This window comes from Callorhinus ursinus, unplaced genomic scaffold (assembly GCF_003265705.2).
Source record: "Callorhinus ursinus isolate GAN/ISIS: 27379988/994484 unplaced genomic scaffold, GSC_fseal_2.0 scaffold45, whole genome shotgun sequence".
Taxonomy (NCBI): Eukaryota; Metazoa; Chordata; class Mammalia; order Carnivora; family Otariidae; genus Callorhinus; species Callorhinus ursinus.
In genome coordinates, this window is record NW_027397107.1 from 6,262,705 (window position 1) to 6,287,353 (window position 24,649).

At 53.8% G+C, this 24,649-nt stretch overlaps 1 long non-coding RNA gene across 1 annotated transcript; it reads right to left on the bottom strand.

Moving 5' to 3' along the window:
- Positions 1-1,363: 1,363 nt before the first annotated feature.
- Positions 1,364-24,199, bottom strand: LOC141370778 (uncharacterized). The gene is made up of 3 exons (XR_012375117.1): positions 24,054-24,199; positions 8,464-8,659; positions 1,364-1,501 (listed from the first exon to the last, which is right to left on the bottom strand). It is a non-coding gene; the product is annotated as an uncharacterized lncRNA (long non-coding RNA).
- Positions 24,200-24,649: the final 450 nt, after the last annotated feature.

The window sequence follows — 24,649 nt, forward strand, 5'->3', positions numbered from 1 at the left end:
ACCACAGCGGGTATTTCCTTTGGTGCTTTTCTGAAATTTCTAATTTTCCTCAACAAGCCTATATTACTGTGGACATAAGAAAAGTAAATACACTTGTTAAGTGCTCAGAATTGAGAGGCCCAAGCCTCCCTCCTTCCTTCCTTCCTTCCTTCCTCTCTACAGAAACAGGTTCGGCGCTTCTCGGCCACCGGTCAGCAGCCTGGGGGGCGGAAGCCACATTTCTAAGTTCCAGGAAAGGCCTCTAGTTCCATTTTTAATAAAATCCTCCTGCCTCACCTCCTGCTCTGACTTCATCGCCACCACCCTTCCCTCCCTCTCTGCACCTCGGCCACCAGGGCCTCCCGTCAGATTCGAAGGTGGCACCGGGGAGAAGAAGCGTGTTACCCTGTTGATTCCTCGGAGGGGCTGAACACAGGAACTCTTCTGTGTCTCATCCTTCCTCAGAGAGTCTCTAGAAACCGACCCAAAAAAACAGAAAGGCAGGCAAGGAAGCGAGCTGAAGAAATCCTCTTTCACAAGAGGCCAGGTTAAAAACAACAGGCCTTGTTAAAACCGCACCTTAATGAGGCTCCTTCCCAGCCTAATTGTCGCCATGGCAATGACCCCTAGCGGCCATCTTTAATTAACTCTGCGTCAGAGTCACCAAATGAGCTCCTCTCCTAAATTGCCCGCCAGCCCAGGCAGTCACGCCGCCCCTCCTCCGTCCTTTGGCCTCTGGCACGGCTTTCTTCTTTACCTCCTGACTCTCCCGCGCAGGGCCAGTGGAGGGGCCCGGACCCAGGGTAACACCAACAATAACAACAGCAGCAGTAAAAGTAATAGTCCTGGCGTATCAACATATGCATTGATCATGCATACAATCAAGCACTTTATGTGCATTTAAGCTTCACAGGAATCTTATGACCATTACTCTCCACTTTTTTCAGAGGAAGAAACTGAGGCACAAAGAAACTAAGCCAGTAAGTGGGAGAGCTGGGATTTAAACACAGGCGCTGTGGGGGCACCTCGGTGGCTCAGTCCGTTAAGTGTCTGACTTGCTCAGATCATGATCTCAGGGTCCTGGGATAGAGCCCCGCATAGGGCTCCGCGCTCAGCAGGGAGTCGGCTTCTTCCTCTCCCTCTGCCGTCACCCCCTACCCCTGCTTGTGCTCTCTCTCTCTCTCTCTCTCTCTCTCTCAAATAAATAAAATCTTTAAAATAAAACAAACACAGGGACTGTGGTAATCCAGAGCCACCCTTGTAACCCCTCCACTGGAAATGAATGAAGTTCACAGGGTCACCTGTTTCTCTTGAGCCCAGTAAAGACCTGGAGTTTCCTATCTGCTACTTCCCAGCTGTGTGACCTTGAGCCACTTACTTCACATCTCTGAGCCTGGTTCCTCAACTAGTACAGGGAAGGTGATCAAACTGGGTCAGGAGTGGCGGCACGGGCCTGAGAGCCTCATCAGTTCTGTTCACTAAAGACTCCCGACTCCGCCAGAATCTTCTTGTTGTCTTGGCCCTGGTGTGGTTTCGGAGCTGAGATGGCATGAAGGTTAAGAGATAATCAACGTGATCATCCATGCAGAGCCCTGAGCACAGTGCCTGCCCATAGTAAGTGTTCAGTGAATATGAGCTGCTATTATTTTCATGAAGTGGATGGCCCTGAGAAAGACCTCCTCCAGGATACAGCTAACAGTCAGGAACATGGGGAAAAAGAAGCAGTGGAGGAGGACCAATTGCCACCAGTTTTAGAATAGGTGGGCAAAAGGCTCAGGCACGTGTGGGAGAATACACTGGAGCGGCAGAGTATAGCCGTTGACCATATATGGTAGCCTCCATCTTGCCCTGGCCTTGACCACTGAACACACTTACATCAGCCTAACCAGATCAGATCAGGAGATCCAGCGGCGCCTGGGTGGCTCAGCTGATTAAGCGACTGCTGTCAGCTCAGGTCACGATCCCAGGGTCCGGGGATCAAGCCCCGCATCCAGCTCCCTGCTCCTTGGGGAGCCTGCTCCTCTCTCTCCCTTTGCCTGCTACTCCCCCTGCTTGTGACCCCCCTCACCTCTCTCTCTGTCAAATAAATAAATAAAATCTTAAAAAAAAAAAAAAAAGGAGATCCAGGCGCCAGCCACCGAGGCACGCTAAGTCAGAGGAGGTAAGAAAGATTAACAGGCACTCCCCCACCTCCACAACACACACATCCCAGGGACACTCCCTCAAAGGTGCACAAGATACTTCTGCTTATGTTCAATTGGCCAGAACTTCGTCACATGTCCATACCTAGCTCCAGGAGAGGTTGGAAATGCAGTGTTCATTGGAGGCAGCCATAGGGAAAGGAACATTATCTGCAGGCTTTGCCACAAACCTTCAAGTCCTTCTTCATACCACCCCAGAGTAATATTTCCAAACTGCAACTTCTGGCCAAGTCTAAATCCTTCAATGGCTCCCCAGCGCCTGCAGCATGAGCTCCAGATTTATGAGCATGGGTCAAAAGGCCCTGCAGGATCTGGCTCCATTGCTTTCCCACTAACCCTTCATTCTAGCCACATCAGGCCACAGGCCATTCTCTAAATGAGTTATGCTTCCATGTCTCCATGCCTTTGCCCATGCTTGGAATGCCATATTTTCTCTTCTCCATCTAATTAGAATATCACCTCTTCTCTCGGGCCTTCTTAGAGACAGAGAGGAAGGGGTGATCAGGGTAGACAGGAAAGGGTGCGCATTCAGACTTGGGATGGGAGCAGAGGGAGCATTCTGCGGTCCAGGGCTAATGAAAGGCCTGAGCTGGGGATGTGTCAGCCTTACGTGTGCCAGCAGGAGGCAAGCTTGAGCTACCTTTCAGTCTTTGACATGGGAAAGGATGTTGGATTCCAACTGTTCTTCTACCCCCATTTGACAAATGAAGAAACTGAGACCTGGAGGCAGGCAGTAACTTACCCAAGGTCACACAGTGGCAAAGTAGGGACCTCTGGTCCCCCATTAGTGTTCACACTACACTTGCATTAGTAGGTGGTAGCTTGTATATATAGATGTTTTATGGAACAGGGAACAATCCTGGGGACATCATGCTAGGAGGTGTGGTTCACCAGACACGGGATGGGCAAGGATGTGCTCAGAGGCCTCAGTGTCTCAGCAGCTCCCTTGGTGGCCCCAGGATAACACACACACCCATGGGGCCTGGGAGCTGCACTTGGCCTGGCTCTGCAGTTCTCCCATGATGTCGGGGGATGGGGCACAGAGCACCTCAATAGAGACCGAAGAGGCAAGGAAGCATTCAAGACCACATGAATCAATCTTCTGGCCTCAATCCAATTCCCTACTGTGGCCCCAAGCACTGGGAGCACGAGGTTTGCCTCTGTCTCTGCCCTTGGTGCTTGAGACTGGGGGCATCATCCTCCCCCACTAGACAGTGAATTCTTGGCCATTGTTCCAAAGGCACAACGACACACAGCTAGACAGCCTGCCTCTGCTTCTTGAAGCTGCTTCCTCATCAGGGCTGCTTGGGGATCACCCTGGTCTTAGAGTCCCCACTGGCTGTCAGGGACATGGCCACTCTCACAGCCCAGGTCCCTGAGAGGAAAGCCATGACCATCTGCATAAATGACCAGCCACACAGAGCCAGGCTACATTCGGGGGTGTTATGTCTTTCCCAACTTGAAAAAATAAAGTAAAAACAGGTGTCCAGTGCCTTCCCAAGGGCAGGTTGGGCAAGGAAGGTGACCCTGGAGGGCCTTGAGTTCAGGAGTATGGCTTCCCAAAGGGTGTGGGGTCCAAAGCCTTGGACTCAGACTCACTGGTTGGCAGGAGGCAAGAGTGCCTTGACACTCCTAGCACCAGTCCCAATCTGGTCCCCTCAAGGGCAAGGGGCTGTGAAGCTCTGATCCCAGAAGAGTGAATGTCAAACCATTTCCCCAGCAGGGTCTTGAGTTCAAATAAAGAAGAGGACCTTCTTGGGCGTCTGGGTGGCTGTCATTAAGTGTCTGCCTTCGGCTCAGGTCATGATCCCAGGGTCCTGGGATCGAGCCCCACATCGGGCTCCCTTCTCAGCGGGAAGCCTGCTTCTCCCTCTCCCTCTCCCCCTGCTTGTGTTCCCTCTCTCGCTGTGTCTCTCTCTGTCAAATAAATAAAATCTTTAAAAAAAATGAAGAGGACCTTCTTAAAAGCTCCCTTAAACATGTGTACCCTGAACATCTTATTAAGGCAAAGATTGAGCCTTAGAACTGGACTTTAGAAGCATGTGGAAGACTGAGGGTGTAGTCTGTCAACAGGGCACTTACCGGGCTGAAAATGTTTAGCCCAGAGCCTCGCTACCTCCTGGGGTTCCTTCTCTTTGACCTCCCTGACAGCTCCCAGTCCATCTCCCTCTTCTTAGCCTGCCTGAGTTTGTCAACATCAGCTACTGTTTCCTCCTACCGTCTCTTGGTTTTTCCTCTAATCACCCCCCTGCACCTCCATTTCTTTTTTTTTAAAGACTTTATTCATTTATTTGACAGAGAGAGACACAGCGAGAGAGGGAACACAAGCAGGGGGAGTGGGAGAGGGAGAAGCAGGCTTCCCGCTGAGCAGGGAGCCCGATGCGGGGCTCTATCCCAGGACCCCGGGAACACGACCTGAGCGGAAAGCAGACGCTTAACGACTGAGCCACCCAGGTGCCCTGCACCTCCATTTCTTAAAAAGGATCTCTTCGAGGCTATATCCAAGGGTTCAATTCTCAATCCTCATTTTAGCTGACCTGTAGGCATATTGGACACTTTTGGTCTCTCCTTCCTTCTTGAGACTTTTTCCCTCTGGCCTCAAGTTCACTGCTTTCTTTGTTCTCCTCCTACTTAAAGATTCTCTCTCTTGATCTTCTCTTACTGATTCTCCTCATCTTCCTCCCTTCAAAATCAGGGTATCCCACTATTCAGGACTTAGGACATTTTTCTTCATCCTACACTGAATCCATAGTGATCTCATCTTGCCTCATGGTTTTAAATAAGATCTGTAAGGTGACAACTGCCAGGTTAAAACCTCCAGCCTGGACCTCTCCCCTGAATGCCAGGCTTATATATCCAGTTGCCTATGGGACTTTCCCCCAACCCCTCCCCCAACTATCTAATAGGCCTCTCAAATTTAACATGTCCAGGGCCAAGCTGATATCCCCACCTCCAAAACTCTATTTTTCCTTTTACCTTCCCAGTTCCTGAAAAACAAATTCTGTCCTGCCCGGAGCTCAAATCAAAACCCCAAGGTCATCCTTGACTCCATTTTTCCTCTCACATCCCACCTCCAGTCCCTCAGCAAATCATAGCAGTTCTGTCTTCAAAATGCATAAGAAATAAGCCAGTTCACTCACCAATCCCTGCCATCCTGATAGATGTTTAAGGTGGGAGAAGTAGGCAAGGGCTATGTCATTGAGTGGGAGAGCTCTCTTGGCTGTGTCAAATACTTTAAGTTTTACTCTGAATTATATGGGAAACCACAGGAAGACTTTAAATATGATGAGATTTGCCTCTTGAAAAAACCACTGGTGCTGAGTGGGGAATGGATTAAGGGGGTGAGACTGGAAACGGTGAGAACAGCTTGGTGGATATTGAGGTTGGGAGGAGGAATGAGGATGGTGTGGACTACTTTTCTTCTATGAAGAATCGTCCACCTCGATGGCCCAGGAGCCTGTTTCAGAAGCGGGAAGGCTGGCCCTGGGTGTGGCTGAGCGAGTACACTTTGTCCGTGACCCCAGCAGAGGGGGCCCGCGTTTCAGCACCACTGCGTGGACAGCTCCAGCCCTACCTCCACGGTGGAGCCTTGGCGTTCAGCCGGGCGCCCAGCGCGCCCCACCCCCGGCAGAAGCCCGCGGCTAGCGGGAGGGGCCCTGGTCTAGGCTTAGGCGAATACCCTTCCTTTGGAAACCTCCGTTTGCAACCTTCTAAACTGCAGATAAGTGTAATGCAGCTGCGCCGCCACACAAGACCGCAGTGAGCGCGGACGAGCTAGCCACCCGCGGACTTTGGGAAGAGGTTGCCCGAGAGAAAGGCCCCTTAAGGGCCTCTTAAGATAGTTTCTATCACGGACTCCGGAGTTTATTTCTCCGACTCGGGTGATCAAAAATGAAGCCGAGTTCGCAGCGGGTTGGAGGAAGGGACTGTTGGAAACCTATTGTCCCAGCGTTTCCCGCGCAGCCCCTGGTCGCCAGCACCCTGTGCGCCGCGTCTCTGCAGACAGAGCTCTGGAGAACTAAGTTGCTTTCCGAGAGTTGGACAATCATTCTGAATCGTTCCAGACCCTGTGCAGATTTTCTCTCTGTGATAGCAGAGTTTCTCTGGGATGGAGTGGTCCTGCACCCTGCTGTTCCTGCCTCTGGCCGTGCCGCCGCCACCCTACCCAAATCTAGTTTTGCTTGATGTGTTCAAACTGGTTTGATTTTCTTATTTGGAGCTCAGCAGGATTCCTTCTCCTGGAGTTGAAGAGCACCACTTGGGATCAGCAGACTGAAGGGAGCTTGCTGTGCCAAATCAGGCTTCTGAAGGCTCAGTTTTGCTGGGTCAGGGAAGACCAGTGGGGCCTCAGGATTTCTGTTGTTGTTGTTGTTGTTTTAAGATTTTATTTATTTATTTGACAGAGAGAGACAGCTAGAGGGAACACAAGCAGGGGGAGTGGGAGAGGGAGAAGCAGGCTTCCCACTGAGCAGGGAGCCCGATGCGGGGCTCGATCCCAGGACCCTGGGACCATGACCTGAGCCTAAGGCAGACGCTTAACGACTGAGCCACCCAGGTGCCCCAAAGGATTTCTCTCTCTGAAATGACCTCTGGATTTCAGGTCCCCAAAAAAGGAGATTTCTCTCAGCTTCCCAGTCGGACTCTGGCCTTAGGGATACCAGCTAACCACAACAGGAGCCCATCAGGGCATACGCAGTGGCCGGCACACTGCTAAACCCTGAAGCGACCCAGGTCTCTGCCAGGTCCCTGCCAGGTCCACCAGGTCATCTCGCCACCTGCCTGACCCTCTCTCCTGATCTTCCCTCCAGGGTGGAGGCCTAGGAGTCCTCTGAGAGCTTTCCCACACTGGGAGGGGGCTCGATCCTTTGGCCTGCTTCTCTCTGAAATGGGGCAAGTGGCCAGGCTCCAACAGGACTGGGGCTTATGTGCCCCAACCTCAGAAAAACCCTGCATGCAAGGATAATAGGCAGATACAGAAGTGGGGGAGTGGTTTGGACTAGGTTTCTTAGTGTGAACAGGAGCCAGACCCTGACCTCTGACACCCCAGCTCCTTCTCTTTTTCCTCATTCACCAGGTGACCTTGGGCAAGTCACTTTTCACTTTATTGCTCTCAGCCTCAGTTTCTCCACCTGTGAAATGGGGGAAAGTAGTTCCTCCCAGGAGACTATCAGGAGTCCCTGAGACAAAAGTAAGCCTCTTATCATAGTCCCACTAAGTGTTGTTCTGATATGAAGATGTTGGTGCCTTCCTGGAATGGGGAGGTGCCTGAGGAGACTTCCCAGGATTAAGGGAAACTTTCCCCATTCCCAACCAGTTCATGTTCTGGTATCTCTCTAGACCTCTGGGACGTCCACTGAGGATTGGGCAGACATGTTCACATACATTTTACAGATGGGAAAAGTGAGACCCTGGAGGTGACCTGCCTTGCCCAGGGTCCCCCTTCAGTTCCTCAGACCAGGACTCCAGGTGAAGGGGACCTTAGCCCTCAACCAGAGTTACCTTACATGCCTCTCTTCCCTCCCCTGGTCCCAGCACACCAGTTCAGGAATTTCTAAAGGAGCCTAGGGAGCAACACGTGCTCCAGGAACAAGAGTGTTCATCTCCCCATATATCAAGAACTCAACTCTTTCACCTGTAAAATGAGGATGAAACTCTGCAGGTGAGTGTGAGGATTGAATGGGATTTTAAAAAAAAAAATCCAGCAATGCATCCAGCACCTGATTCTACAGATGTCCCCTGTGGGACTTACAGTCTCCCTGAAGCAGCCCACATCGCCCAGAGCCAACCATTTTGGCTCCAAATGGTTCAGAGAGGTTTAAATGACCCGGCTAGTGTCATGCCGTTGGAAATGTGGCACTCCACGACTCCAAGCCAACCTCTCTTGGAGTGTTTGGAAGGGCAGGAGCCTGGCTTCAGCCCAAAAGCCACAAGTGGGGAGCCCGCTGGGCTGGCGAGGCTGCCCATACCTGAGCTGGAGTTGCTGGCTCCCATGATCCTTGGGCTCTCAGGAGTGCAGGAAGCAGAGAGGACATGTCCCAGGTGAGGTCCCGCCCTGTGCAGATCCCGCCACCCAATCACACCCTCACTTTGGTGGGGGATCTCTCCTGTCCTGGGGCAAGGAGAACAGCTATGGTGGTTCACTCCTCAATGTCTTTCTGATTCCTGCATTTTCAAGCTGAGACTCAAACTGGTTTTTAATTAGTTGCACTGATGGACTGTTGGCAGCTCTGATATTTGACATTATCTATGAAAACAACTACTACGCACATACATATATACATACCAGGGCTCTCGAATTAGCTCTTCTCTCAGCTGTGGACCCGATACCACCTGGTGGTGTTGGAGAAAACGTGGTGCGGCCAGAAGCAGAATCAGGAATATCATGGTCAAGGCCAGTTCCGACGTGGCGCCCCCACCTCATGCTAAGGGGGATCCAGGCTTTACCTCTTCCCGAGTCTGCGCCGAGGTGGCTGGAAGGACTGGAGGAGGGGTACCGTTCTCACTCCCAAACTGCGTTGAAGGGGACCCATTATGCCCACGCCTTTAAGCTACATGCAAAGTCTCTCCGCGACTCTAGACGAGAAGTACAGGGTGCCTACTCCGAGCTGAGTGCTGGGGCCTCAGCGGAGAAGCAGAATCCACGGCCCTCCACCAACTGGGCTTCCCTAACACCGTCCCCACCAGGACCCAAACCTGGGCCATGCCGTAGAGAAGAAACCCTCGCGCTCAAACTGCGGGCACGTCTGCATTCCAGGGCGCCTCACTGCGCCACCTATGGCCCCAACTTCCCGGCCGTCCTGCGCATGCGACGCCGCCCAGCCCTTGGCAGGTACACTGTACACAGTAGGTGCTCTATCAAGAGTAACTCCCTCCCGCTTCCCTTTGGTAGAGCCTTCCACGCTGCGGCGACTCGGGCTCCCCCTGCTGGCTCACGCGGTAATGACCTGAGCCAGCACTAACGGGGAAAGCTGGAAAACTGTTTATTTTTTTAACTATAGGAAACCCTCCTACCATCCTCCTCCCACCCCGACCCCATCCCCAACTTCCGCCAAAGATACACGCGAGGGGCTTCCAGGAAGATCTTATTTTCTGGTAATTTATCATAAACTCAAGTAAAATGAAAAAGTGACTCATTTACCCAACAAATATTCACTGAACACCTTAATATTAATCACCATGGCTAACACTGAGCACTTACTGCATACAAGGCTTTGTTGGGCTCTTCTACAGGTATTAGGTCACTTAACCCTCACAATGACGCTATCAGGCTGGTACTGTTATTACCCCCACTTTACAGTTAAAGACCCTCAGGCCCCAAGAGATGTGTCCACGATCAGGCATTGCTGGTAAGTGGTTTTGAATCTGTCTCCAGAACCCAGAGCCCCGACCACTATTTTACACCATTGTGGTAAAAAAAAAAAAAATTTAAAAGACATTGGAAGTGGCTTCAAAGCATTCCTTGTTCTTTAATTTCCCTGGGGAATTTCTCCTAGAAAGAGAAACAGATGAATGTTTTATCTAGAGAGAGACGTTGGAGTTTTGCTGGTCATTGCCTGGGTATCTGTTTGCTTGTGGCACCAGCAATTACAAGGGTGAGACGGTTTCCCCACATTTCAAAAGAGCAGGAAGGTTTAAAAAAAAAAAATCAAAGCATGCAAATCACTAGCAGCTTGAGATCCCCACCCCATCCCTTCAAAACTGTACTTCCTTCCAGAAGAGATGAGAGTGAATCTTAGTAAGATTCAGTGGCCTGTTCTACACTCCTAAGAAGCCAGATATCATGAAGGAATTTGACCTACCGCTGCTCTTTGATGGCCCTCCCCACCTCAAAGTGGATTCATCCCACCCTTTATGAGTCTCTCCTTTGTTCCTGGGGACGTGAAGAAGGCCCCAACCCCACCCTCACCTTGGGCTTAGGCACGGGCTTTAGTGCGTGCCACAGTGCTGTGCAGAGTGAGTGAAGGAGCAACCACCCACCTTGGAAAGAAGGCCACAGTGAGAGCCACTGACTCAGCCCAGGAGGCTAGGAATCATAGAGTGGAGACAGAGCTTGGAGACCGGCTAATCCATCATTTATCCAACACAGGGTGCCACAAGTTAAATGGGCCACTTTAGTCCTTGATACCAATATTCCAATGTGGAAACTAGAGGCCCACTAGTCTCCACTCTGCCCCAGGCCCCTCCCCATCCCTTGCCCAGGCCTGTGAATTATATGTGTCTGGTCACCCCTTTTAAGACTCTAAGTTCCCTTGAAGACAGGCTTATAGGTTACTCATCATGTACTCCACGCTCTGAGCACAAAATCTGACACAGAGGAGGGACTGAATGAAATAAATTTCCCCATAACGTCCCTGACTGGTGATCATCCTGCCCCTATTTGAATCCTCCCAGAAAGGAAGCACTCATTATTTCTCCATAGGACTGCTTCTCTTGTGGGTCAATTGGCAGGTTGGGTTCTTCCTTCTGCAGCTTCCCAGACCTAGCATTGCTCTCTGAGCCTTTCCTGAGACCTGGAGAAAACTAGAGATTGTCTCAGAGAGCCAGATACCCGCCTTATGTCTTTGGAGCCCAGTCCAAAGGGGAAATCTGGAAAAAAGGAAATATCTCCTCCCCAAGGGCATGGGGAGACCCACCTGTGCTGCACAGGGGACTCCAGACTATCTGGGGTTCACAGCACAGTGTGTAATTGCATGGGGCTTACCCTTCCCATCCTCCTGTATATCTGGTCTAGGAGAGGCTGGCCTAGAAATGCCCAAATGCCATAATGGTATTTCGGTTCCATAGTATTTTCCTGAGTTTTCATGTGTCAGTGTAGGTTAGGAGATGTACGTGTGTCCATGCATGTGTGTGTTTGTCAATTTCTGTATTTGAACACAGGCTAAGCATGGATCCAAGAATGTGACCAGAAGCAAGCTTATATCCTGGTGGTGGGGTGGTGGGGTGGTGGGGCGGGGGGGAATGGCATCACCATAGTGTGCACAAGCTGGTAAATGTCCTATGGCCACAGAAGAAATGGGATCCGGATCATCCTAGGGATGTATGTATATATACGGGTGTGCAGGAGTGTATGTGTATTCATAAGCAAACCCCAATTTGAGGGCCGCGTGCACAGGTGCGTGTGTGTATGTGTGTATGTGTGTGTGTGTGTGTGTGTGTGTACACAAAGACAAACTGCAGTCTGTTTCTATGTCTGGGTGACAGTGTGTGTGGTATGCTATTTACAAACATTTCCCACCCCGGTTCTTGTGATCTTGTGGCTGAACATACATGCAGGCCAGTTTGTGTGTGTATATATGTGTCTACAATGGAATCCCAAACCTCTATGTGAGTGACTGTGTTTGTGTGTCTAGATGTGAAGCGATACCTGAATCAGGGTCTGCATGACTCTGGGTGTGCGAGTGTTGTACTTGCACGCCCCGCCTGGTTCCATATCCCCTGACCCCGTGGACAGACTTGGGTGCTCTGACCACAGAGGCAGAGCCCAGGCAGGTCCTGAGGCTGACTGGGGGAGCATGTATAGGTAACTGGTGTTTATGGGCAACCTCGCCAGAGCCTTTGTCTGGTGCCCATTCCCTATGGCCCCTAAATTCCTCACCTTGGCAGGATCTTGGCTGTTCTTGCTCCCAGACCGCCTTCCCCAAGGAGTCCCTTTAACTCACAACCCCTTCCCGGCCAGGGGGCTGAGAGTTGGGGGATATTCATCTCGGGGAGTTTTTGTTCTGCCTCATGAAAAGCCTCAATGGCTGGGAATACCATTCTAATTACAGGGAAGCCCAGCTTATGTAGGGGACACAAAGGGCTGTGGTCTCATAGCAGCTCCTTCCATCCGTCAAATAAGGCTGTCTAATGACGGGGTGAGAGCTGTGAATGCCTAAAACAAACTCGAAAAGGAGGGAAAATAAAGCCGCCGGGGGCTTAAAATATATTAAATTACCCTGATTAGGAGTCGTGGCTTTGCAGAGCTGGTTGGAGAGGCCGAGGAAGCTGTGAGTCCCACTATTCACGTGGGGGGGGGGAGGGGTCAGCAGGTCGGAAGGGGTTCACAGAGCCCTGGCCCATTCTCATGCTAACGCCAGGGAAGGCACTGCAGGCTTAGTGGGCTGGAAAATAGAAATGAATTTGCCATAATCCTCCTCCTGCTCCTGTCCCCAGCCCAGGAGAAGTGCTGCCTAATTGCAGCCCCTTAGAGCCTGTTGGGCTTTGGGGCCAGGCCACACCCTGGAGCCTGTGCCCCTGGGCCTTCTCACCCCTTCCCTCCTCTTTCCAGTGGGGCCTGCTCAGGGCCTAGCAACAGGTTCCAGTGGAGTGGGGGTTGGCAGGAGAGGGGAGGGGCAGTGTGCATGTGCACATGCATGAGTGTGTATACACACTCACACTCACCCCTTCTGATGGTGCAAATATTCACATGGACACACGCCATTCACAGATGCAAATATGCCTTCCCTCCTCCACTCGCACAAATACATCTCCACACAAGGTATAGGCACAAATACCCCTCTTTGGGGGAACACACACAGGCCTCCCCACACTTTCACAGGCACCCATGCACAGATCCACACCCCTTCTTAGGTAACCACATGCGGCTTCCCGGGCATGAAAACACACACATATGCACATATCCCTTCAGATGTGCTCCCAGAACCAGGGACTTAGAATAATTTCAATGTTGTACAACAAAGGAAACTGAGGTTCAGAAGGTAGCCAAGGGACAGGCCCTTCCCAGCACCACCTGGGTCATCCCTGTCTCCACCCAAGACCTTAGATAAGCCTCTCCCTTAGCTGGGCCTCAGTTTCCTGCTATTAAAATGAGGTGCTTTGGGGGTGCCTGGGTGGCTCAGGTTGTGATCCCAGGGGCTTGAGATCGAGCCCCACACCGCCAGGCTCCCTGCTCAATGGGGAGTCTGCTTCTCCCTCTCCCTCTGCCCCTCCCCCTGCTCCTTCTTTCTCTCTCTCTAATAAATGGATACAATCTTAAAAACAAAAACAAAAACAAGGTGCTTGGGGGCACCTGGGTAGCTCAGTTGGTTAAGTGCCCGACTCGAGCTCAGCTCAGGTCTTGATCTCAGGGTCCTGAGATCAAGTCCTGAGCCTACTTAAAAAACTTACTTAAAAAACAGGGTGCCTGGGTGGCTCAGTTGGTTAAGTGACTGCCTTCGGCTCAGGTCATGATCCTGGAGTCCCGGGATCGAGTCCCACATTGGGCTCCCTGCTCAGCAGGGAGTCTGCTTCTCTCTCTGACCCTCTTCCCTCTCATGCTCTCTATCTCTCATTCTCTCTCTCTCAAATAAATAAAAAAATCTTTAAAAAAAACTTGCTTAAAAAACAAACAACAACAACAAAAAACAAGGTGCTTGGACTAAATGGTGTAGAAAACCCCTTCCAGCTCAGAAACTAGGAGGGACCAAATGTCTGGCTACTCCTCCCGCCCCTCCCTGCCTCTACACACTTAGGTGTGTGCGCACACATACTTCATGTCCCACATAACAAGGATTTTGTTCAGTGTTATTACAAACTAGAGGGCAGGCCTAGGGGTCCAGTGGCCTGCATCTGTACAGGTACCCCAGCAGGTGGCCCCGCCACCCCGCCCACCCTGAGCCTCGCCCATCTGTGGCTCTGTCTGTGTGATTTTTGCCAGTTTGGGACACGGGGGACTCAGGTACGGATCTGAACCACAGAGTCCCACAGTGTGGCGCCCGGAACCCAGGAGAACCATCCAAATGTGCGCTCCTCCCCAGCCTGGGGCTCCCTCTGCCGGTGGATCTGGAACAGGAGTGCCCGGAGGAACGTACGTGACCCTCAGAACCGACCCGTCTGCGCCATACATCCCCTACCCCTGTACTCTGCTCCCCTGTAAGAGGAGTCAGGGAACCACGGGCTGGACTGGAACAGAGACTGCGAGAGTAAACTGGGAAGAGAGCATCGGAACCACAAGGTCCAACCTCACTGCCCCTTTCCCCTCCCTGTTCTCTAGGAACACCTCCTCTTTCCATCACCCTGCAGAGAACCAGCAGGCGGGGGTGTGTGGAGGGGGCCAGGGTGAGGGCAGGCACACCCTGGGTCCCCCATGGGCAGCTGGCCAACCTGAGGCAATGGGCCCCGGCGTTTCCATCTAGGCTGTGGTTGAGGCAGGGCCCTGAGCAGCCAAGAAGAGCCAAGGAGAAGCCCCCGAAAGGGCAGGAACCTCCCCACCCACCCCATGCAGAGAAGGCGGGAACCCTGAGCTCCCAGAAGACCTCCCTTGGGGGTCCTCAAGGTCAGCCAAGGCCGCTGCTGTCCCCTCCTTCCTGGAGGGAGGCTAGTTGCTGAGACTAGGGGAATGACTCCCTGCTGCAGCTGGAGAAAAGGAGTACCATCCAGATGTTCCAGGCTTGGGCACCCAGACGGTGCTAAGTGCTGACCCGGCATGGGTACCAGGGAGGCAAAGCAGGGGGCTTTAATGGAGGCCCGTCCCACAGGCTGGGTTGTTTCAACCAACAGAGGGGTTTCAGAAGGCGAGAAGGTACAGAGACAGCAGATCCGGCCCCACCCACTCCAAGGTACCAAGGTATCTGCAAATGTAAATATCCGGGGCCACAGGTACTCCCGAGGTGGGGTGGGAGAACTTGAGTCGGCGGGAGCCTAATTGTGAGGTCAAACAGCGGACTTCAGGTGCCCTCCACTCTCCTTTCTAGGCCCTAAGTGTTCGCACGGCTGCTTCCCCAGTCTGGGACTTGCTCCGCTTGGTTAGAGCTCCGTTTGGGGGTTTTAGCTGGGCGGAACCCCACAAGCCGCCTCGGGCTTCCCAGGTCCAGGCCAGGTGGCCTCGCGTGCTCGTCACAGGGACCAGGGACCGTGAAACTCCTGCAGGTCAGAAGGACCAAGATGAAATGGGGGTGGGGGTGAGATTTGGGGAGGATGGGCTGTTTGAGGACAAGCCACGTTGGGTGGAGAGGGCCCGGCTCACACCCAGCACCGAAGCCCAAGTCCAGCCTGGGAGGCCTTGCCCTGGTCCCCAGCGTTTTCCAAGGCCTGCCCGAGCTGCCAGGACCTGCTCCGGCTCGTTTCCACTCCTCCCTCGTTTTGGGGGAAGTCAGGTTGGAGCCCTGAGGGACTGCAGGGACTGAACCAAGGGTGTGGTCGAGACTGAAGCTCCCACCGAAGAAGACTGAAGCCCTAATTGCTCCCGCCAGGCTCCAGCCGCGCCTCAGGGGCCAGTCCCAGTGTTTGGGGAGCACACCCAGGTGCCCTCTCTTCCCGGTCCCCAAAGCCCCTCCACGCAGCCAGCCCGCCCTGAAATCCATAGACTCCTGAGGAAGCGCACACACCCTCGCCATAGAGGCGTTCAACGCAGCATACAAGAACAACGAATTCGAATTCCAGAATTTTCTCCAAATAAAATAAAGCCGCAGGAGGCGACGCTCAGTCTCTAGACCCTGAGGTGGGGAGGAAGCACTGGAGAAGAGGTTTGCTGGATACCCTATGGGGCTGAAGGGAACCCTTCCAGCCGGCCATCCCAGAGAAGCCCCGCGGCCCGCTGCCTGGTGCCCCCTTTCTCTGGGGGAGGAAGGCGCCTGGCGGATTCCGTGGCCACAAAACGAGACTGCCTTGTGCTGGAGGCGGCCCACGAGCTGCGATACAAAAATGCCCGAGTTCTGCTAACACAGGAGCCACCCGAGTCCGATGTGTAGACAGAAAGGCCAGAGATTCAGAATTTTGAGTCGTTTTTAGTATAATGTATATGTCCCTAAGTCACCCTCACAGCTCCCCTCTCTACCCTCATGCAAATGGCCCACTCCATCAATTACCTCCCTTTATTCCTAAAGAGAAACGGGATCTTGTTTTTTTTCTAGAATATTCCAAAAATGAGCGGCTGTATTTGGGCGAATTCCAGCGGGGCCGAGCTTGTTCTCTTCGGCATGACGGTGCTGCCAGTTCTCGGGAAGGATCTCAGCGGGCCTGCTGCCGGCACGGTGGTGGAGACCAGGAAGAGCTGGGGCCTCGGGGCCACTGGCATTTCTGCGGGGGAACCGCAACCTGGAGTTCCCGAGGCCGCCCCGCAACAGTCTCTGGGTCTCGTGCTCAAACCCCGCGCGCCCGCCCGCCGCTCGAGGAGAACCCAGTCTCCCTTTGCAGGCCTCCTGCGGACCGAGCCAGGCACACTAGCCAGCAGGACAGCAGCACCCCAAGGGTCCTACATAGTCGTTGGCAAGAGACCGGAGGCTGGATTTTCAGAGGCTGCCTGCCTTTAGCATGAAGGGAACGAGCTAGGAAACCCCCATATGCAGAGGTTTCCTAAACATTCCGGATTCCTGAACCCCCGTGACCACCGCCGGGAGCCATGCGAGGGCTGGGCGGTGGAGCGGGGCTCTTGGCAGTGGCTCCGGGCTTCTATTTGTAAAACACAGAATGAAACCAGGAGAGCGGAATGAAGACAAAGCCATCTTAAAACGTTCGATTGGCGAAATCTCCACACTTAGCAAACACTTTCATTTTCAGAGCTGCCTGTGGCCATAGGCAGGTCCAGAAAATCGATTGTGTTTCCAGGCGAATTCCACCCAGGGAACAGAGCCCTGGGAACGCCAGCCCGTGCACATGTGTTGGAAGGAATGGAGGAGTTAGCCCTCTAACAAGCGAACCCTCTGGACCCAAACGTTTATAAACTTCACTTGCGCGACTTTGACGGCCTCTACGCATTTATGCCTGTTTACCCTGCTTTTATACCCTCCGTGGGGCGGCCACAGCTGTGTGAACTAGGCTGGCCACCCCTTCTCTTCCCCCGCGCAGAGAACCCTTAGCTGCGTGGGCTGGAAGCTACCATTTGGACCCGCCAGGAGAGCCATTCTTCCTCATATTGGCCAGGGGTTTTGCAAATTAAGTTGCCCGGATTCTTATATCCGCGGTCCTGGAGTCCTGCATTCCCACTCCTTAACGGTGAGACCCAGGTGTGGGGCCCTACTGGAAAGAGGGAAGCCGAGAATAGGGAAGGGCTGGGAAAGCGAGTCAGCTGGGCCCCATCCAGCCAAAACTGATAGACACTGTAGATACGTTGGGTCACCGTTTACAATATTTTGCCCAATGTCTGGGGACCCGCGGGGTTCTGTGCACATGTGTCCTCAGGCGCTGTAGCCGGAACACAGGACAAGGCTTTGCGAAGACCGTGCATTCCCCGTGCTGACTTTTCCTATCAATGGGAGAGACGTGGGCAATTGACCCAGCGGCCTCTTCCTCTCGGGCTATTGTGGCGGCTCAATCACGCATTTACCGAAAGAAAAGCGAGTTTATCTTAGCCTGGAGGAGCCTCGTGTTGCGTGTGTGTGTGACTAAAGGGTGGGGGAAATTCTGCAGCCACGACTGTGCAGATGGGCTGAGGATAGACACTTTCAGAAAAGGGCCAATTTCCCCTTCACAATGAGCGCTAAGTACCTGATAAATGGGGCTGGTGTTTATTCATGAGCAGGTACTTTGGAGATGGCGATTAGAACAGCCGCCCGCGCTGCCTCGCCAAGGTACTTAAAGCCGGGCAGGTGCAGCGCGGCGCGCGGCCCGAGCGCACAAAGCCCGCGGCCGCCGTGGCGCGGGGAGGGGCGTGAATGCGGGCCGTGTCGGGCCCCAGGGGCGCGCGGCGCGCCGGCACCTTAGCCTTTTGTTCGTCATCCGAAGCCAAGGCCACTTCACCGAGGGACGTCCCGGGAAAACCTCCCCTCTAATTACCAAGAATTTCCCTTCCTCCCTCCTCCCGAAGCCCAGCCGGGCAACTTTCGGTCTGGCGGACGCGGGGACGCAGCGTGAGGCCAGGTTCGGCGTTCGGCGCTTGCGTAAATGCTGCCTGTGAGCAGGCTATTAGCTAACCGGCTAAGTAACTTACTCAACATCTAGGAAAGAAACAGAACCCGGGCCTGGGAACCACGCGGGCACGCAGCTCTGGCCGGCCCCGCCGCCGAGGCGCCACCTCTGGCCGTGCGGGTAACCTCGGGCTTTCAGGTTTTGTTTCAACTCCAAGGGGAGAAAATTGGGGTCTGTCTCTTTCCACAGCTTCCTGGAGCCAAGGTCGTGGGACAAACTCGATCTCGCTCTTAGAGTGGCTCCAGAATCTCTAAGAACCCCCAGTTTTTGCCCATGACCGGCGGCCTCGGCTGGGCGCGGCGCCCGGGCCTTGGGGGGCCAAGTACAGGGTCCTCTGCGCTAAGAACGTGGCAGAGTTTCCCTCCCGGCTCAGAGGGCCAACCTGGGTCCGACATCCGCTCCCTGCTCCCCAGCAGCTTCGAGGGTGCTTCGTGTTCCTAACGTTGGGCGCTCGTGGGGTGACCACTCTCCGCCTGATCCCCCCCTTTTTTTAATCGTTTGGAAAAACCGACCAAGATCATTTCTCTCCAGTCCACAGAATTAGGAGAAACCTATGTTGCAAACAGAGTGGGCTTCCCCCGGGAAGAAAATTCTTTCAGAATGACCGTAAGCAAGGGGCAGGGACCTGATGTGACCCACCACGAGGCAGTTTTTTCATTTTCCACCACGAAGAACCCAAGGACTTGCGCACTCGATCAGACTGACCAGTAAATTGTAGATAACGAACGTTCATCATAGATTTTCTTGGAACCTTAGGGTTCGAATAAATTGCAGATATAATAATCCCGAGGCCCGGGGAAATTCGACCCCCGGCCTGTGAGCGTAAACCGAAAGTGGTAACCCAGCAGCGCGGCGGGGAAGCGGGCGAGGTCAGCCCAGGGCCCGCGCCGCCACCAGACAGCCGCCAGCCGGGCCGACCCAGGCCAGACGCCCGGGCGGCCGCGCTTAGGGAAAAGGGCTCGCAAGAGAGGCTAAGGCTTCCCCTCTTGTCTCCGGCCAGGAGCTGAGTTAGGGTGGGAGTGTGAAGCATTCTCTCGGGCGATAGCCTGCGTCCCCTGCTCCAAGGAGACACCAGGGGACGGCGGGACAAACGGCTAGCCGCAGAGGGCCCGAGACCCCAGAGGCGGCCCCCCTCCCGCGCGCCGCAGCGTTGCCAACGCCTTGCAACCAGCGTCTCCGCACGACGGCCTCGGGTGAATGTTGCGGGGCCGTTGAGGAGCGCGGGACAGGGCCGTGCCAACCCCTACGCCCGAAAGGCGACGAGCCGGGACCGCCGGGCCCTGGAGGCGAACCGCGTGGTGGGCCTGGGACCGACCTGTCTCCACCGCAAGATGGCTGCCGGCCGCCGCGTGCGGCTCCAAATTTCGGCAGTTGGGCAGAAAGTGAAAGATGAGCGGGAAGGGGGGAGGGTGCGGTCGGAGGACTGGAGACGACGCATCGCAAAGGACTTTTTATATTTTCCATTCCCAAAATCTTTAAGGCACGCCCAAAAGACGCAGGTGGGGTCAGAAGGAGGGCCATCAGTACTAACCCCAAGATTGATTTTCTTCACGTTACAGATTTGGAATACATCATAAGAATATAATGAATAATATTCCTGGGGAAAGCAGATAAGCCCAGATGCAATCTTTGGCCCTGGACTCCTCAGGTCGGCTTCCATCAGCTGACAGTCTGTTTTGTTTTTTCCAGGAAAGCCATTTGGGCAAATGCATTTGGGCCCCCACCCCCACCCCCGCCTGGGAGTCCCCAGCTTCTGATTCGTGCGTTGTCAACTCTTGCAAAGCCCCACCGACCGAAGGCCTCTGTCAAGTGGTCTAGTGAGTTAGGCCATCGCGAGGCCTGCCAAGCAGGAGCCCTAGGTGGAGCTGCTCTTTAGGGTGCCCTAATTCCGGCCTTAGACTCAGACCCCCCCCACACACACACACAGCTCTTTCACCCATGCCAAGCCTCAGCTGGTTAAAGGATTTTTGTTACTCCAGCTATTATGTCACAAATGCTTTATATTTATTTCAGTTGGTTGGTGAGAGACTCTCTGCCTCCGGGAAGAACCAGGAATATCTCATTAACCTGGGCTCCTCCTCCTCCCCAGGCCGGTAACTGATGTAAAGTGGGTTTTACTGGTTCAGACCAGAAGGCTTCAGGGTAGAGGACAAGAAGACTCCTTGACCGGTCAGCTTGGTGTGTGTTGTTGGCCCACCCCCACCCCAGCTTCATCCTCACTGCACAGAGCCCCCTCCCTGGAGGAGGACAAAGGCAGCCCTCCAGATGGAGCCTGCGTGGGGGAAACTCAGAGAAAGCCCACCCCTCCCTGATCAACTTTGGATGCTGTCTCTGGGTTTGTGATGGAAGGACTGAGAGGTTCCTCTGACCCAGGACATTTGAAGAGTCTCCAGTAAGGGAAGGAGTTCTTTGCCCCAAGTCCTGGACATGCAGCCCCACTCCACCAAGAAACCAGGGTTTTGATACCCACTTCACCAATGACTTTGGGGGAAGTCCCTCCCCATCTTCAGTTTCCTCATCTGCCCAAGGGAGGAGGATTGTAGAGAAGGCTCTTAACATCTCTAACCCGGGGCTCCAAGAAGCATGAGGGAAGGTAGCACACGGAGACTCTTGAAGACTTCGAAGGACACTGGGGACACTTGGTTTCACCCCGAGAAAGTGCACATCTCTTTCTGAAATGTGGTCCTTTGATAAGCAGGTTGGTAGTAGAGTTAGGCACACCGACCCTGGAACCAGGCTCCCTGGGCTCAACTCTGACCCAGATCTGCCATTTACTCCCCATGTGGCCTTGGGCTACTTTACTCAGTCTCTCTTTGCCTCAATCTCCACACCATTGAAACAGAGATTAAAAGCAACACCTATCTCACAGGGCGCTGGCGGGATTAACTGGGCTCATGCACGGAGAGCACTTAGAAGCGTGCCAGGCACGGGGTAGCTGTTGCTATGAGGTGCCCAGACCCCCGGATGCAACCTCACCCCTTGCCAGTCTTCTCGGCTTTCCTCCAGTGACTGTCCCTGCACCAGTGGCAGCACCCCAGGCAGGGGATGGAGGAGGGCAGGACGCCTGTGTATTGGCTGCTCGATGAGCACTTTGAGGAATCTCTTTGTGCCAGTCCTTTACTGATCTTCTGATATGGGAACAAGTGGAGTCAGTGTCTCTCCCTTTCTCTCTCGTCAATTCCCCCCAAAGACAAGAGAGCTGCGTGAAGAGACATCTGCGTGAAAACCTGTGCCCGTGGCTTTAAGGAGGAAGACAGTGAGGGAGCCGATCCATCCCCACAGGAGGGATCCTGCTCAGAGGCAGGTAGTATACTGCACAGAACTATTGATGTTTTCTCTCTCTCTCTCTCTCCACACACACACCCTTCTAAGTGCTTATGCTACAGGAGAGACAAGATTGCAAGGGTCTGTATTTATCACCTTCAAAGACATTGGGGAACCCATGTGACCTCCTGGGGGTTCGGTGATCTGCTATAGAAAGGAGCTGGTGTCTTTCCACAGTCCAGGCCTCTCCTTGGCTGTTTGGTTAAAGCACGAGGAGACCAACTGGTTTCAGTTTTTTCTTTTCTGAGGGAGGGGGGACCTTGTTTTTTGAAAATGCAAAGTGACAGTAACATTGTCATTAAAGGTATTTGTTGTTAAAATAATAATAGCTCTCACTCATGGATACATTGGCAGCATCTCAGGCACCCGGCCAAGCACGACACCTTCTTTTTTCCTCACAAAGAGCTCATGAGACTGATTTTCAAGCCCACTTTACAGATGAGGAAATGGAGGTTTGGCAAAAGTCAACCGGTTAGTAAGGGAGAGAGTCAGGCTTTGAACACAACATTCCAAGGGCTCTTCACCCCCCCCCCCCCCCCCCCTCTAATTCCTTTCTGCCTCTGGGTGACCAGGAAGGCAAGAGAATCCCTGTGGACTGTGATTTGGGAGGAATTTTCAGCAACTAGCTTAGGAACAAAGCTAGAATATTGGTAGTTTAGTCAAGCACACTGAGTCTAAACCAAAGGCACAGGGACCTCTTTCTAGCTTTGACACCGAAGGCAATTTACTTAATGCCTTCACACCTTAATTTCCGCTTCTGTAAAAGGGGGCTAATAACAAGACCGATGATCTCCTTTAGCTGGGAGGACTCAATGAGCCACTATATATAAATAATAAAGCATTATTCCCTCCCCTCAGTCTACCACAGAGTAGTACTTAGTAGAATTTAACTCACTGCCCTTTGCAAACCGCTGCCTTAAATTTTCTTATTCTACCCATCCACGAGTTGGGAACCTCAGCTATTAGGAGGAAAAACAGCAGTTTGTCCAAGATGACACAATAACCCAGGGAGAATCAGATTAGGGCTCAGGCCAGAAGTTCCCGCAAGGAAGAGGAGAGTTTGCGGATGGTTTTGCAGAAAAACATTTCAGTTTCCCTTTTAAAAAAGGATGTAAACATCTTGCCGGGCTCGTGTGACATCAGCCTGTCAGTGATGAATCATTGGGAGCATGAAGACATACACTAGGTAGGTCACAGTCTCCAATTTTAGTCAACTTCCTGGTGGCCCCGCTGAGGCCTTGCAGGAGGGCCCAAGGTTTGATGCAGTGCCCGAAACACCATCCCCTCCAGGCCCTTGGACCCAGCCAAATGGAGAGCGGAGCCTTATAGAAGTGGAGGGGTTCCCTTCTGACATTTCTTCTTTTTTAAATTTTAAAGCAACTTGCATAGAATTGGTCTTTTTTCTTTCTTTCTTTCTTTCTTTTTTTTTTTAATACCAAGACCTCTGCCTGCAGGCTCTTGCTTGTGAATGAGACCTCTTATGTCATGGAACAGAGGGTAGAATTCCCTGGGAGATGGTATCTCAGTTTGAGCCAATGTTTAAAAAAATCTCAATCGTCAATGCTTTTCAAATTTATGTGTTTTTTATTAATCCAGAAACTATTTCATTTCTTGAGTGCCTACTAAGCACTTGGCCGTGCAGCTGAAGGTGTTAGGAGGGGAAGCAATGTGGGGGAAATCTGGGCCGACCTCCTGGAGAAGGAGGCCCTTGTACTCTTGGAGGCAGAAACTTCAGCATGAGTAAAATCCCACAGGTGAGAAATTTGGAGACTACACAAAAAAGATGGGAAGGAACCCAGAGGGGAGCAATGTGGCTTCAAGCAGAAGGCCATCTCCCCCTTTTTAATTTGCTACTTCTAATTGGCCGTGAATTTAGAAACCAAGTATCAGGGATGTTAGAACTGTTTGTAAAATAAAGCATGAGGACATAAACGACCTCCGAGTGAGCATCTGAGAGTGGAAGGCAGGAATGGAGGACAGGGTTTGGACCACTCAGAAGCAGCTCTGTGTGCCGGCTCAGCTGGGCAGAGTCTTGGTTGAGGTACAAGCTAACACCTGTCCCCACGCAGAATCCAGGAGCTAGGCACACTCGAACAGAAAGAGGTCCTATGCACAGAAACAAGAGCCTGTTATGGCCCCTTGCACTGCCACTAAATCACAGCCCACCCCCCTTCACCCCGCTACCACCGTTTGGCCCAGGGCCTTAATTTTGGTGCTAGAGATGGGGGCGAGGAGGAGTGCCCACAGCTGACTCTCCTTAGAGAGCTGAGCAACACTCTCTCTCTCTCTCTCTCTCCCTCCCCTTCTCCCCTCCAACTCTCCAGGAGGAGCCTCAGGGCCTGGGGAGCTAGATTCGAACTGGGGGCTCCTCAGACCAGAATCTGAGAGGAGTCGAGGGGGGGCCAGAGTCAGAGTTAGCAGGGCAGAAAGTGGAGACCAAGAGGCTAACGGACGATGGATGAGCTAGACGCCCTTGGGAAAGGCCGGCCACCTCATCAGGCCGTCACAGGGCGCCCTTCCTCTGTGCCCTGCCCCCCCCCCCCGCCCCAGGCCTACTACCCCCCAGAGCCCTGGAGCGGAGCGCGCCCCCCGGAGGCCCAGTGGGGCTGCCCAGCCTCCCCGCCGTTTTGCAGCTCACCGCCCTCCGCGCCGTTCCTCCCGGTCGCACAGTCCGGGGCGGGGGGCGGGGCACGAGGGGTGCGGGCGCACCCCGCCAAGGGTTCTTACCTCAGCGCGAGCATCCGTCCGACCAAGCTCGGTTTGCTGATGGGACTGCGGGGCTGGGGAGGCTCCCACGGACGCGGCTCGCGCCTCCCCCCCCCACCGCCCCGAGCCCCTAGACCCTATGGTGGCCCCGAGCGGGGGCGCCAGGAGCCGGGGACAGGCGCCGCGCCGGCGGGAGGAGGCGGCTCCTGCGGGGCGCGGTGGGGCGGGGCGGGGGCGTCTGTTGGGCCCCGCCCGGAGGGGACTTGGGAGCGATTATCTTGAAGAACAAAGGCAGCCGGGGAAGGCTCGGAGTTTCCCCCCCCCCCCCCGGGCCTGGCCCTGAACTTGAACTTGTACTTGACACTTCGTCCGGAAGGTGGCGAGGGAACCCATCTGAGCTAGGACGGGGGCTCAGCCGTTCACCTCACGTCCCGGGGAGGGGGCGAGCCCGTCCCCCTCGGCGCCGGGTGGGAGCTTGGCATCCCCAGGTGCCCCCGGGCCCTGTGCGCCCCAAAGTGCCTTGGACCCGAGGGCCCTGGCGTCTCCGCGTCCCCTGGGAGAGTCTGGTGCGGACGAGGCCTCTGGGTCTCCTGCTGGGAGCAGTGGGCCGGGGCCCT